The sequence below is a fragment of the Felis catus genome, chromosome A1 (genome assembly GCF_018350175.1).
Source record: "Felis catus isolate Fca126 chromosome A1, F.catus_Fca126_mat1.0, whole genome shotgun sequence".
Classification (NCBI taxonomy): domain Eukaryota; kingdom Metazoa; phylum Chordata; class Mammalia; order Carnivora; family Felidae; genus Felis; species Felis catus.
The window spans coordinates 182,466,398-182,481,535 of record NC_058368.1 but is presented as its reverse complement, the minus strand read 5'-3'; the positions used below and the strand labels follow the sequence as shown (position 1 = coordinate 182,481,535).

Here is a 15,138-nt window from a genome sequence, read left to right as displayed (position 1 = left end):
TCTCTTCGGTGAAGATCCAAATTCATGCATTCTACTTTGACCAAGAAAGAATTTTCAAGTGACATTTTATACCACTGATAGCTCTGTCAAAAGTGTGGAGGGGGGAGATAATTAACACCATACTTTAGCCTGATTCTCAGCTAAATTCACAGCATAAAATATCCATAAGCATGACGGAAAGATGGTGGTTTCTCCATTGTGTTTAGGTTATAATAATGCCATCAGATAACAATTATAGAGAACTTCTCTGTACCTCACATCATGATCATTATTTCATCAAATTCATACAACAGTCCTATGGCATTTTGAAAGTTATAGTGAATTTCTTAAGTTCTCATAGTTAGAGAAATCCTACTCAGGATTGCTGGCTAATTCCAAAGTCAATGTTATTAACCACTCCAACTTAAAGGGATAGAAATTTATCTTCATCTTTTTCTTTCACTTCTCCTATTTGGAGAAATAATAAAAAAGAGGAAAATCTATCCCCTCTGCACCTCTGGAGGGTAAATTTTCTGCTCTGTGGAGTCAGAAGGAGAGAATCAGTCAGAGAAATAATAAAAATGATGACAACTGTGCCAGTTCTATGGAGGGGAGGAAAATGAATCACTTCATGGCATCAGGGTGCATTTGGAAAGTAGGACTTTGAGTAATCCTAGGAAGAAGCTTTATTTCTGAGCAATGTGGGATCCTCTCTCATGGCCCAACATGAGGCCAAAAAGTACCCACTCATTCCTAATAGGGGCAAACATCCGCACACCTCTCTCTCTCTCACTCTCTCTCCTTTCTCTCTCTCTCCTTTCTCTCGGCTTCAATGTTAGTATGGACCCCAAACTTAGTACTTGTACGACTAGACACATAAGTGTTTCCAGCTGAGAAAACGAATTTTTCACACATTGCTGGAATCCTAACCCTGAGCAGACACAGCATTCTCCCAGCATATAGGTTTTCTGAGTGAAATCAGTGCTGCTGACAGGATCCACATTTTCAATCTATATTCATCCACACAGCATCATATCTTCTTGGGGAGGGCATTGTCATACAGTTGAAGCTAATGTTCTGTCAGACTTTTATCTTGCTAGTCTATCATTACAATCCCAACTGAACCAGAAGGCCTCAGGGGTTTTCTGTTGCTCTCAGTCAATCAGTATGGCAGTTACCAACACACTGATCCAAAGGAGGCAGTCACTGCATGGAATTTCCACATTTGGCATCTTTTCTTCTTCCTACATAAGAAAGCTGGAATAATTAATTGGAAACTACTGAAAAGCATTAGGTTTGAAGTATTTGGCCGGGCTATGAGTTTCAATTAACATTTGTAAATTTCTAGCCTTCTCTCTAGCTGTTATATATATATTAAAATAAAACTGCTGCGAAAATTTAAAGTTCTGGAAAAGGTTTTCAAACTGTACACTGTTAACTGCTTCTTCTTAAGGAGGTAGTATTTAGATTTTGAGAGGGAAAGCGACTCTAATAATGTTAAATGCATATGGGACTATTTAAAAATACGTATTTTATATTATAATATGTACATTTCTGCATAACCGGGAGCTTCCCTTTCATTGCTCTTTTAAAATTTTTGTGGGAATTATTCCAGATATATTATATATTTCCTGCCTTTTTAAACATAATACATTGAACATAATTTAACCTTATTCTAGAGAGCTCAGAACATCATTATAAATATGCATTATTGTGTTATGGGATAGTGATGCTGTGTTGGATTCTATATAATGTAGTAAGTCAGGTCTTCCTATAGGCAAATTAATTTCTTTCTATCTTTAATTAATTAAATCTCTACATATGGTTATCAAGTTCCAATTATTTGCCAAATGCTATGTTCAATAAACATCAATAAACCAAAATAGACACTATCTTTGTCTTCTTGAATTTAGTCTAGACTGAAGTGGGTATAGATAGAATAAATACATGCAAAAAATATGTAATTCAAATATAATAAATGCCAAGAAGATAAAGAACAGGATGTCATTATAGAGAGGAGCAGAGTTATCTAATTAGGTTAAAGAGTTAGGGAAAGATTCTGAGGAAGTAAAGTTTTTCCAATGATATTTTTAAAATTAGGAATTAGCTGGAGAAAAGGAATAGCTTGTACAAAGGGCTTAAGGTGGGAAAGACCTCAGAAAACCCAAAGCCTGGATGAAACGTTCAAATTGCTATAGCATATTATGGGAGTGGGGTTTCAGAAGGATATCACGCTCTCTAAATGTTTTAAGAGAAAGAACTTCTAATTACTTCCCAATAAATTATTTTAAAATTTAGGGGGGAAAAGCTACAGAGTTCAGGACAATTTGATACAAAAAGAACTAAGTATTCTTAAGCATTAATGAGGATTTAGGTCAAATGCAGATATAATCCACAGGTTACCTTTATGTTTGTTATTCATCATCAAATTTTCCCTTAAGTTAATTGAGGATTCCCTATAGAAATTAAAATGAGTCTGACAAGGGATAAAACAAACAAAATGATTTATGCCAGTTTAAGCCCCCAAGTCATTGTTTCTCAGATTCCCACCTCATTAGACCTCAGCAATTTCTATAAAGGGATTATTAAACAAATGAATTGTTATTTTAGTTCCTGTAGCACATTGCTGATGTGAAAACAGTTTATATGTAAAGCAAAATAAGTTATGGTAAATTAGCATAAGGTTTAGTATTTTAATAGCCAGCAAATCTCAGAATAATGAAAGTGTCTCTGGATTATTATTAAAATCAAGAATAAGATGAATAAGATGACTTCCTCAAAGAACTTCCATGCTTTATTTTATTATACCATACCATAGAAACAATTTTCTTCTTGAAAAAAAATGATTAAAACAAAAATATATTATGTTTATCATTCATTTGAAATACCAATACTTAAGCATGTAGAAAATATTTTACTTCCTGGGAATTGATTTTCTGTTGATCTAAAAAAAAAAAAAAGAAAGAAAGAAAAGAAAAGAGAGAGAGAGATTCTTAAGATTCATGGACTGGTTCTTAAATTCATCGTAAGCATTGAAATTCATTAGCCCATTAATGACATTCAGTATGTGTTATACATAATATACCCATAAAATTGATCATTAAAACTCAGAGCAATAGAATTTCATACTAGAATGTATGTGTACTCAAGACAAAACTAATTCTAGTGCTTGCTAATACCAGCATTATTAGAAAACCTTTTCCTTGTTTTACTTTTTAAAGTAATTAGAAATTTGCTTAAAAATCCCCACTGACATGAAATGTTAATATTGGTGCAATTAATGAAATGCTAATATTTATGAATTAATTGGCAAAAATCTTGATGAAAGGAAGCTAACAAAAATCATTTATGCAGAATCTACCAGAGGACAAGATTTGTCCTTGGTGACTTGCTCATTTTGCTTTCAGATTATTAGTTAGTAAAATAGTCAGTGATATTTCAGCAAATTCTTAGTTGAAAGAGTTCTCTAAGACAAAGTTAACAAGCTAGTTTTTAACATAATATATTAATTGAAAATATTGGAGGTGATATTTCTCAGCCACTAACTTAGATATGCAGGAAAATAATGTAATTCTTGTTTTCTATGACTTTCTATCTTGAGCTTCCATTCTTCTTGATGGTCAAACATATATAGTATTAGTGTGCTCCATGTCGCCTCAAGCTATTTTAGAATTAAACTAATAAATACTGTATTTACTGTGCTCTACTCTTACCAGCATTGCCTCTAGATGCACCCGATTTTCTGGAGTCATATCAGTATTTGCTCAGCTTCCTTGTTTCAACCTATGTTCTATTCACAGTGACATATTGTTGTCTTTTTTGGCATCTTAGCATCACATCTGAAATTGCTCCCTATCTTCCAGCTCTTAGTGTCACAGTGTCACCATGTTTGGTTCCAGAGGAAAACAAATAGCAGCCCCCCTGCCATGTTACATGGGCTGGGGCTAATTTGTTTAGGCATGCTCTACCCTCCCAAACTATCTTGGTTCTAAAAACTCACAGCAGGGTTGGGTGCCTACTAGGGCGTATAGGCCCAGATTCTGCCTAGTGTCAGTGATCCTACAGTCTTAGAGGAGTCATAGCTGAGGTAACCATCTTGGCAAATATTTTCACAATTTTTTTTTTCTTTTTCTTTGTGCTGCCTGGATTTCAGCCTTTGTACACTAATAAATCACAAACTGACACTATTTTTTTCTGGCCCCACCACAGAAACTTCTTTTGGGGGATTGATATAGCCTTCTGAAGGTTTAGGCCTTTTGCTGATGCCAAAAGGCCAAATAGCAACTTGGCCACCACTTCACATTGTGTTGTTATTATATACTTTCTTTGTCATTGTAAAACTTGAGACTAAATGTAACTTAGAAATTAGGAATTTATTGATGAAAGCTTATAAAAAGGGAGGAAGGAAGGAGGGAATAACATTCACTTGTGATAAAAAATAGACCTTTTTACAAAGACTTTAACATAAACCCCATCCCCCAAAACATCATTAAATTTGGGGATAGCCAGGGTAAAAAAAAATAGAGGAAGATGTCTCCTATCTCTACTTCTTTCTTAAAAACACACTTCCTTTTTTGCACAGTGTCCCATGTGTTTAGTTCCAGCTTCAGATGTTGAAAACCTTGTTCTTTAGAATCTTTCTCTGTAGAGCCAACCAATTTATAGCCATGAGTCAAATGTAGATTTCAGCAAGGTCCTCTAAAAATAAACTCTTATCACAAATGTACCCAAGTTATTTTGAGGTACAAAGCAAGTCAGTGGTGAAAACTATTTGTGTCAGGCTGGCTACTGTGTGATCACTCCCATGGATGTGGGTTGGGCCATGTCGCAATTAACAGGTAAGATGAAGATAATTTGGGAGAATTTGAAAGAAAGTTCATTACTCAGACAAGGGATTCCTGTGAAGAATAGAATTGGCACAAATAGACCTGGGATGTTGTGAGTATGGCAGAAGGAGTGGGTTGCGCTTTTGTTGTAAGACTAGGGAATTTGCTAGACTTAGGTTGGCAATTTTCAAGGTCTCTTTTAATGTTCCACAGGGGCCAAAGGAAGGGGCATGCACCAGCTTTCCTATCAGCTTGTTTAGATCCGAGGCTTGGGGCACCTGGGTGGCTCAGTCGGTTAAGCGTCCGACTTCAGCTCAGGTCACAATCTCGTGGTCCGTGGGTTCAAGCCCCGCGTAGGGCTCTGGGCTGATGGCTCACAGCCTGGAGCCTGCTTCCGATTCTGTGTCTCCCTCTCTCTCTGCCCCTCCCCCGTTCATGCTCTGTCTCTCTCTGTCTCAAATAAACGTTAGATCTGAGGCTAGGAGGGAAGGAGAAACTAAGGCTTATAAGATGTTAGTGATTCAACATCAAAAAATGGGTTCAAACTCTACTGCACTGGTCTTTCCCTGCTGTATGAGAATGCCCTGGTTCCCCTAACTCTAGCAACCAAAGGCAGCTTCCTCCCAGAACAAATGAAGATAAAGCAAAAATTGCTAAGAGAGCAGGCTGACTAAACCAATTAGGGAAACAAAAATTAAGAATGACAAGGTCTGGTTCCTTCTTTCCTTTTGTACCTATTTCCTGAGGCAAACGTGGGATTATATAAGAGTAGTGGCGTGCTAGAACCTTGTGACCCTCCAATATATATTTTCTAAAGGGCTAGAAATTATAGAGTATAAAAAGTTCTTTTATCCTAAGATTATTCTTCTAAGATTCTGCTAATAGAGTGGTAATATTTGTAGGACAGAAACAAATATAAACACTACCATAGATTTCAAATTCAGGCCTCCAAGTATGTTTTTCTTTTTTCTTTTCCTTCCTTCCTTCTTTTTTTTCAATGAGTAAGTTCCTATCTATGTATCAAACCAAGTCCTTTTTCAGGTGCTGGGGTCTGTTAGTAAGCCAGAGAAATCAACTGTCCTTATAGAGTTTGTTTTTTATGGGTGGTGACACAATTTCTTTTTAAAAAAGAAAAAAACAACAACAACAACAACAACAAAACCCAACTTCAGACCTATTAAGTTCTGTGAAGGATATTGAGTGCCTAACCTAGCCTGAGTGCAAAGGAAGGCCGCCCTTGGGATTGATGGTTAGCCTGAAACCCAAAGTACCAGCTCAGAAAGTCTTTGAAGAAGTTAATGCTGGGTGCAGAAGTTTCCATTTTCTAATTTTAGTGGTTATCCAGCATTATATTTAATTGGCCAGATAGAAATAGGGCAAAAATTGAAATGGGCCTCTCTGCCTCTGTAATGAATTAAATAGTTTTCCATAGCATTAGCTGTAAACGACACTACTGAACTGACAATTTCTTCCTTGTTTGGGCTTTATTTAAACTTCTGAATGGCATTGAGAGGTTATTAGAGATTAATCTTCAATTAGGTATTCTGATAGCCCAAGAAATTGTCCAAGGGTCCCTCTGGCCATAGTTTTTTTAGCATTAAAGAGATATTGAATTAATAATATTTTGCCATCTCTCCAGACCTTTAAACTCCTGTGACTGATGTCCAATCATTTAGCCCACTTAAATAGAATGTCACACTGTGAGTCTTCCATTCTGAATAGGTCACCATAGGCTAGTGCTCATTAGTGTTGAGTGTCCATTTCAGAAGCTGCAACAGCCACTCAACCCCCATGTTTTAAGAAAATAAGTAGAAAATTATTTTGTCACAAATGGAAGGGTTATGAAGACAATGCCATATGTCAGTAGTATTGTGACTGAAAAATGTCATCTAGGCTCTATAGTGCTGTATAATGCTCCAACCTAAAGCCATAAAATAAGATTGGGTTAGTGAGTGAGGCTCATGGCAGAGTTCCCAGACCTATCCAGAGAGTTGTGGACTGCACAGCATAGTGTTCAAAGCCCAGTGTCGAAAGCAGAAGGGGCTGGACAAGACAGTTTTGATTTATGTGGGATTCTCATCCACCAAACAAGACTTGAAGGAATTAATCAAGCACTTGCAGTGAAAATTTAAAGAGAAACTTTGGGAACAAATAACCTGAGAAGAATCTCCCTTGTTCTGTTACCCTGAAAAGTTAAGGGTTTCTTTTCGTTGTCTTTTACAATTTTTTTTAAAGCTTACATCTTTATTAGACTATGAGAACATATATTATCACTTAGGAACTTATTTTTTAATTAACTTTTCCCTTTCTTTACCTCGTTTCTGTAACTCCATTACATATACAGATTTTGTGCACTTTACTCATAATAAGACTCCTAAAGGTATAAATTAGAGGGCTTGACAAATTATAATTCCAAAACTGGGAATTTTTAAGGAAGAAAGATATGGTGAAAAGGACTCATTAATTAGTTTGGATTAGATTACTTTGTACACTTCTATTTTTTTTTTGACTCCCAGCATTGCTTCCTTCTTTTTAATTTTTTTTAATGTTTATTTATTTTTGAAAGAAAGAGAGACAAAGCAAGCAAGGGAGAGAGAGAGAGGGGGAGAGAGAGAGAGAGAGAGAGAGAGAGAGAGAGAGAGAGAGAGAGAGAGAATGAGAATATGAATCCAAAGCAGGACCCAGGCTCCGAGCTGTCAGCACAGAGTCCAACATGGGGCTCAAACCCATGAACCATGAGATGATGACCTGAGATAAAATTAGACTCTTAACCGAGTGAGCCACCCAGAGGTCCCAAGCATTGCTTCCTTCTTGTAGGAGTTCTTCAATTTGATTTTCCTTTAGACAATTACATCCTTTCCTCATTCCCACTTGTGTAGTTTTGTAGAATTGTCAGTGGAGATAACTCACCTTCCAGAGCGAAGGGTGGATAAACATGTGACCCAAATTACACCAAGAAATTATTCTCTTACATCTATATTTAGAAGGGATGTATAAGAGAGGGAAAATGGTTGTCTCTGATTCATCCCTATATAGAAAATTAAATAATTCTTATTAGTTTCTTCTTCCTTACATTACTGAAGCTGCCCTGTATGTAACCTGTACTTACTAAGATCTGGTTGTAATGGATTCCTTCATTTTGGAAGCTATTCTATTTCTTTATAATACATTCATGTTTAAGCAAAAGTAATTATTTGGGTTGTAGTCTAAGAACATGAACTGATACTATGATATCAAAACCTTCATTCAACCAGATAAGCTAAAGAAATAATTACTTGGCCAAAGACATTAAGAATATAGTAAATATATCTGATTGTGTTATAAGGGAATAGCATGTGTTGGGGGGCTTGGGGCATTGAAAACAATTAGTGTGGACCTTGAATTTGGGAGACCTTAAATCCTAGACTGTGTAATTTGCTGTGATATAGTACAAAAGAACAGAAAAAAGGGAAAACCCAATTTCTAGACTGTGTCCATGACATCTATGGCGTTATACCTTGATATCTGTGAGTTTCACTTATCTTATCTCTGAGGTCATGGAAATGAGCTGGGTTATCTGAAGATTCTGTTTAGCTCTATAATTGTGTAACTATGTATTTTTTTTATTTTTTTTAATGTTTATTTATTTTTGAGACAGAGAGAGACAGAGCATGAACAGGGGAGGGTCAGAGAGAGAGGGAGACATAGAATCTGAAACAGGCTCCAGGCTCTGAGCTGTCAGCACAGAGCCCGACACGCGGCTCAAAGTCACCAACCAGGAGATCATGACCTGGGCTGAAGTCAGACACTCACCCAGACACCCCTGTAACTATGTATTTTTATTCTTTAAGCCATAGTGAACTGTTGGAAGTTTCTGAGCAGAAGGATGACATAATAAAAACCACATTTTAGGATCAATTTAAAAAATGACATTTGTGTAGTCAAAAATGAAATAGAATATCTGAATTATTCTTTACTTATTAGTTTTAAGACAGGTTTGTGAAATGCTGACCTTTACAGCAAGAAAACTACTTGGGATTAGTAGTTAAAGTCCAAGGCCAGTCAGTGAAGGGAAATCCCGATCTAACATATTAGGTACAAGTTTTATCTGGGGTAAGGAAAATTCATTTAGGAAAAGCAATGCTAGTGAAAATGAAAAAAACAGCAAGAAACTTTAACAAATTCTCTAAGAGGATATTTATCACTTAAATTAACAACCGCCTAATAAGCAAAAGTAAATTTATTTTGATTATTTGAAACAATTTTAAATTGAGCTTATAACTGACTGTGTTGGAATGTTGAAAAGATATTTATTCATTTATTTATTTATTGTAAGATTATTTATTTTGAGAGAGACAGAGGCAGCCTGAGTGGGAGAGGAGCAGAGAGAGAGAGAGAGAGAGAGAGAGAGAGAGAGAGAGAGAGAGATTCCCAAACAGGTTCTTCACTGTCAGCACAGAGTCCAATGTGGGGCTTAAACTTACGAATCATTAGATCATGACCCGAGCTGAAATGGAGTCAGACACTTAACCAACTGAGCCACCCAGGCATCTGAAAGGAAAGTTTTTAAAATTCAAGCATACATCTGATCTCGAAGCCTCTCACCAATACGTTTAAAAAAATGCATGTGTATGAAATATGCAGAAAAAACCCACAGAAAAAACAAAACAATGAATTATTATAAAACCAACATCCATGTGACTATCACTCAGATCAACAAACAGGTCATGAGCTATACCCTGGAAGCTCTTTCTACCTTCTTCTTCCTCATCTCCAAGGGAGACATCATCCTGACATTTATTGTAATCACTCCTTTGGTTGTACCATGTTTTTTCATGTAATCATAACTTATTTTTGCCTATTTTTTTGGGGGGGGGGTTGTACTAACAGAAATATATGGAAAGTCTTTTACTGTGCTTGACTTCTTTCACTTAAGGTTATCATTGTGAGATACATCTGTGTTGTTGTGGGAAGCTGTATCTCAATCAATTCAGGTGCAGTATAGTATTACATCATGGATATGCTGAAATTTGTCTATTATTATATTAATGGGTGTTGGAGCTGTTTACCCTATTGACTCTAAATCATAGTACTATCAACATCCACATACATGTTTCTTTTAAGCTCATGTACTTGCATTTCTACTGGGAAATTTTTAAAGGGTGGATTTCCATATAACATATAACTATGGGTTAAAACTATATAACTATGGGTTATATGTATGTTGCATGTATGTTCAACTTTAGGAGATAACATATTTTCTTAAGATATTTTAGCAAGTTATACTCCAACCATCACTGAATGAGAGTTTTCATTGATATGCTTATTTGACACTTGCATATAGTTAGTATTTTTAATTTTAGCTATTTTTATGCTTGTGAAGTGTTTTTTCATTGCGATTTTAATTTGCACCTCCCTAATTAATAAGAGGTTGAGTACCTTTTTTTTTTAAGTTTATTCCCACTTTTATATCCTCTTTTGTGAAATGCCAGTTCAAGTCTAATTTCCTATGTCTTTGGTTGATAATTTTCATTATTTTTGGAAGGTTCAAAGCTATTATCTGCTCAAATATGATGGCTGTCTTTTTCTCATTCTTATTTTTCTAGATCTTCTTACTGTAAATTTCATGGTTGTTGTTCTCTTTGTACTTTCCTTCTTTGTCTCTCTGCTTCATTCATTATTCTGAGTTATCATTCAGTTCACTAATTCTTTTGTCACTTATGTTTAGCCTGTGCTAATCCCATCTGCTGAGTTCTTAATTTCAATTATTTTATTTTTATGTTCTAAAATTTCCACTATTTTTTAAAATTTCTATTTCAATATTCTGCTAATAGTCTTTTATTCTGTTTGAACATATAGAGTGGTTACTTTTAAATTCTGAGTGGCTACTCTAGTATCTGGACCATGAGTAGATCTGCTTTTATTTTTTAATATTTCTGCTGATTTGGATCATGTAATTTTGGATCATGTACCTGGTTATTTTTTTTCAATTTTATTGGACATTGTTTTTATAAAATTATTTGTAGAAATAATTTGAGGTCTCTGATATTATCTTCTTTCAGATAGGATATAGGTTTTCTTCCTAACCTGGGAAATGTTGGCTTTAGCTTATTTGGAGATGAGCTACAAGTCCCTGAAGGGGTCAATTTTTTTATTAAGTTTATTAATTTATTTTGAGACAGACTGAGATGGCACAAGCAGGGGGAGGTGCAGAAAGGTGGGGGGGGGGAGAGATAGAGAGAGAATCCCAAGCAGAATCCACACTGCCAACACAGAGCCAGATGTGGGGCTCGAACCCACAAAACTGTGAGATCATGACCTGAGCTGAAACCAAGAGTCGGACGCTCAACCAACTGAACTACCCAGGTATCCCTGCCTATTTCTCTTTTAAACCTATTCCCAAGATGTAGTATTTCAGTATCCTCCTCAAAACAAGGGAGATTCCTTAGGTTTCCTTTACCTGGCAGTTTAGATATTAATATCCATCCATCCACTTAACCCAACAAGGCTGCAAAAACAGTGATCAGCAAACAAGTTAGAAAAAAAAAAAGGTGGCCTCAAATTCCAACCTAACCTCCCTGAACCTTTATCTTCCTGGCCCAGTAATTATTTATTATTTTATTAGGCCTTGCATTTGCTTGAGCAGTTTTTAAATATACACACAGATGTTAAATATTATAAATATGTGTGTAGTTTTTTTACTTCAGTGGAGGACTTCTCCAAAGTAATATGTCATTTCTGAAAGTGTAAATTCCTTATTTGGTTCAATTCATTTTTTATACTGCTACTATAATTATAATTTTAGAACAGACCTTTCATTTCATCCATTCCATTCTATTCCATTCCATTCCATTGAGGATAACGTTTAAACACCTTAGCTCATAATTTGTAGCTTTCTGTAATGTAACTTTAATCTTATCTTCCAACTTTATATAATGTCATCCCTACCACATGCATTATTATTCTAAGGCTATGAAACTACATTGTTCCCCAGTGACAGGGGACAATCTAATGTTCTTATGCCTTTTCTTAAGCTGTTTCTACTGTCAGAGTATGCTTTCAATGTTTGGTGGTAAAATCCTATTCATCTTTCTAGACAGCTTTAATGTCAGCTCTTATGTGAATGAAGGTGCTAAACCCATCTCAAACATGGACACAAAAACACTGCAGAACTGATCATTCCCTCCTCACTTTCTAACATGATTTCTCATGTAGTTTCTCAGTAAACCACACTAACCTGTTTCCTGAAACTACCCTACTTCCATACCTCCTACCTTCATGCTTTTGCTCATAATAATCTCTTTGCCTAAATCTCATGCCTCAAAGATATTCCATTGATTGTTCATGGCCTACAAAAACTGACTTAATACATCATTCCTGCTTATTCTGTCTATACCTCACTTTGTCCATACATCAGTTATAGTCATTTGTTTTCTAAATTACTGGTCACATGTTTTTCTTCCTGGAGGAAGAGATCATCTTTAGTTTATCTTTTTTTTGCCCAGAATTTAAAATAATAATTGATGTATTCATAATATGTCATCCGTGTACAATTAATATGTGATTGATACAAGAGTAAATGCATAAATGAATGCATGAATACATATAATGTGTCTCTATTTCACTAGTTATGAAATAGTTTTCCACAAATGGCTTCAGAAATTCAGTTTATATAATGGACCCAAAGTTCAGGTCATCACATTTTCATTTTTCATGATAGTAGGGGAAAATGGCAGGAATTAATAAAAGCCAGGCACAATTCCAAAACCTCATTTAGTTGGTATTTTATCTTGCTTCCACTAAAGTGTGACTAACAAATAGAATGATGCTTTATTCTCTCCATTTGGGTTTTGCTTGTTAGCCTGTAGTGGAGATGTTATTGAGCTGTGAAAATGTTGAAAGTGATCATCTCCAAACAGCAGTAGACATAAGAATCAACTCAAAAAATTGTTAACATTGCAGATTTCTGACCCTAAGTATCTGGTTCAGTAGGGCAGTGTCGGAGCCCAGGAATAAGCATTTTATTAAGTGCCTTATGTAATTTTGTTTCAAGAAAAAATTTTTTAAGAGATTGTATTAGTAGGCTCTAGTTTCCATCAGCCATTGGCCTAAAAATATGCAAACTATTGGGCACAAAGGTAAAGCCTAAGTAACAAGATGCTAAGCTCTAGAAAGCTGAATAGAGCTATCTCAACTCTATACATTTGACATAGTGAGTAAAATGAAACTACATCTTTCCATATCTACCAGAAACCAAAGGGGCGTAAATACCAGGCAATAGTAGTGGTGGAAGAGAATTTATCAATTGCCTTAGAAACCAATTAAATATTACTTAAGAAAAACAACAAGTCAGAAGGAGACACAAACTTAAATTAAGAACATATGTTATCCTGAAAGGTATTTCTCTGGGCTAAAATCTACCCCAATACCTACAAATGTTTTTCTTCTAATAATTCCTTTCACCCTATTGTCTGCCTGCTATTCTTCTAAATGATGATACCTAACAAAGATTATAATCTGGCAACTGGGATTTGACAGACCATGAAATTGTTTGTGGACTAGATGGATGAAATATTGAGATTTTGATCGACTCAAAGGAATTTATTAATTTATTTCAGAAATATTGTCTAACCAAATAAATAGCTTTATTTAGTGCTTTGAAAATGTCTTTTGATTTGTTTGTAATGGGGCATGTCAGTACTTTTTAACAGATGGCTTCTCAAGTTCATGACCTTGATGGGACTCATTTGGTCAGAACAAAAAATACACAAGCTTTTGTAAGTATGGGCTAACATAATACAACCCATACACCTAAAAAGAAAAAGTATTTACAATTACAAGTATGAATATGCAATGTCATTTTTGCTATCTTTTTCCCCCAGATTTTTACAGCATTACATTCAAACTATACCTGTCATTTTGAATTAGAAACATGTGTCAGTATTTGGAAAGAGTAGCATGTTAAAATATGGGCCCAACTCATATGCTATATATGTGAAGTTGTTAGCATATTCTGGCTTTCTGGATTCACCAAGTTGGCTATTATGGAAACATTAATTGGAGTATGTGGGTGTGCTCTGATTTGTTTTTAATTTATTTATTTTGAGAGACAGAGAGAGAGAAAGAGAGAGAGAGAGAGTGCATGTGGGGGAGGGGTAGAGAGAGAGGGAGAGAAAGAGAATCTCAAGCAGGCTCTGTGCTGTCAGCATGGAGCCTGAAATGGTGCTCAAACTCATGAACTGTGAAGCCATGACCTGAGCCAAAGTTAGATGCTTAACCAACTGAGCCACCCAGGTGCCCCTTATGATATATCCATAGAAATGACATGATTGGCCAAGAAAGCATATTAGGATTCATATGTTTTAGTTATGAAATGTGATTCTCCATGGATCTCAGTTTTAGCTCTGCTTATTATTTTAGTTCTTTAAAACTCTAATGATTAGCACATTTAGATATCAGGTGTTTTAATCTGGAGCAATTTATTTTATTATTTTTTTGTATTTTTAGGGGTTTATCATAAATGAAATGCAAAAGGGGATTGAGAAAAAAAGGTTTTGTGGTTGTGTCATACAGTTTATCAAAATAAATAGCAAACTCCTGATTTTTGATGGAAATAATCGCTATATATTTTATTTCTACCACCAGTTATTTAACGAGTAAGGGACAGAGACTGAGTTGTAATTGTCTTTCTTCCAAAATCCAAGCAAATATACTACTAAAAATGAAAGTTAGAGGATGTTGTTGTTGTTGTTGTTGTTGATTTTGCTAAGTTTTATTTGGGGACTAAATTTCTTTTCACTAACAGCAGTGGAAAACGAAGTGCTAAAAGGGCCTGAGAGAGGGAGATTGAATCTGGAAGTGATGATCTAACAGAAATACTCACTTGAGAATTTTAGACAGGCATCAAAACCTGTGGGAACTTCTAAGAATGATTTTGGTTTACATATTACTGTGATGTTCCTACCTTTCAGCTGGAAAATATATGTGTATTTTAAATCACAGGCCATATTAAAAATCCATTTCACACTGGTATTTACTTAGTTATCAGGGCTATGTTAGCATAAAAAGAATGACGTTTAAGGTTTCCAACCATGTGTCCTGCAAAATTGTCTTTATAATCATGAGAAGCGACACCATCACATTTACACTGGGCAGCCTGGCATGTGCACAGTGCCTGACTTGAGATGTGTTCAATTAAAAAAAAAATGAGTGATGTTCTGAAGGATAAGACTTATTTTTGTATTGTATCTGTCAACTTGTTCTTGCACACAAATGCTCTTTCTTCCCCTTTATGTCTCTGTCCTACTATATAAAAGGATTGATGTAGGTAATAAACCTGACCTACTTCCTAGAT

General features: G+C 35.4%; 1 protein-coding gene across 3 annotated transcripts in view; it reads left to right on the top strand.

Annotated features, from left to right (window-relative positions):
• Positions 1-15,138, top strand: part of TENM2 (teneurin transmembrane protein 2) — a 2,391,334-nt gene that overhangs the window by 425,265 nt on the left and 1,950,931 nt on the right. The window contains exon 1 of one of the 3 annotated variants that reach the window (XM_045040320.1): positions 4,743-4,817. The exons of 1 other annotated variant lie outside the window; for it this stretch is intronic. The gene's annotated coding sequence lies outside the window, so the exon portion shown is untranslated. Of the gene's footprint in view, positions 1-4,742; positions 4,818-4,877; positions 4,918-15,138 lie in introns of those variants that run through there. One more of the 3 variants, XM_045040321.1, reaches the window with a different exon arrangement.